Source organism: Tupaia chinensis, unplaced genomic scaffold, assembly GCF_000334495.1.
Source record: "Tupaia chinensis unplaced genomic scaffold, TupChi_1.0 Scaffold144336_2, whole genome shotgun sequence".
Taxonomy (NCBI): domain Eukaryota; kingdom Metazoa; phylum Chordata; class Mammalia; order Scandentia; family Tupaiidae; genus Tupaia; species Tupaia belangeri.
In genome coordinates, this window is record NW_006204195.1 from 301,431 (window position 1) to 302,490 (window position 1,060).

The following is a 1,060-nucleotide window of genomic DNA, read 5'->3' on the forward strand; positions in this document are numbered from 1 at the left end:
CTAGGGCTCCACATTCCTGTTCATGGGCTGCTGGAAGTCATCGCTGAGAACTGAAGTATATGCAAGACAGCTTCTATGAGACATGATTACTCTGCTCAGTAATAATAGCTTACCAAATATCAGTTTTTTGCATAAAATCCACAATGATCTTAGATGGTCAACTTGGTTCTAGTCGTGTACAGGAAAATCTGCTGGTTCATAGTTGAAATAATGAGCTCAAAAGAGAGCAATAAAATTCTTGAGGAGGATTCCTCATGGCTCCTGCGAACTAGTTATTTCAGGGGACAAGAGAAACGAAGATTTTCTACTGATAATTCAGCCTCTAGCAAACAAGTTAGCATGGTAGGGAGCCCCTCTGGCCTTCTATCTCTGTCTCTGTGTCTCTGTCTCTCTCTGCTTCTGTCTTCTCATTTTTTTTGTAATTTTTTCTTTTTACGATTTTTTTAAAGATAAAGTTTTTCTCTTGCTCTTAGCTCCACCTTTTGTTTTGTTAATAATCCCCTCTGGTCTTCCCACACAGGCAGGAGAGGGGAGGTCTTCCTTCAGAAGAAGATTCCTCATGGCTCCTGCGAACTAGTTATTCACGCTGTGCGGTTTTCTATTTTTTGTTTTTAGTTTTTTGTTTTTTTGTTTGTTTAACAAAAAACAATAATTACAATTTTTTTCATTTTTTGTCTTCTTTTTTCTCTTTCTTTGTTGTTGTTTCTCTCTCTCTTTTTCATTTTCTTTTTTCTTTTCTCTTCTCTCTTCAATATCCATTTAATGTGTTTCTAGATGGATCTAAGGGCACTGTAGCTAAACATCAAAATACTATTAGGATTAACATATTCCTCAATATATACTGAATCTGCTGCACCAGCGATCACAACAGAACGGCAAAGAGACTCCAGATCACCTCTTTCTGCTTGCTCCTGAATATTCAGATTGAACTTCGAGAATTAGAAAGAAACACACCATCGATCAGATGACAAGAAATCACTGCAGGACCACAAGAAATATGGGAAAGCAAGAAAATACCTCTCCTCCAAGGGAAAAGAATAATTCCTCTTCATCCACAAGC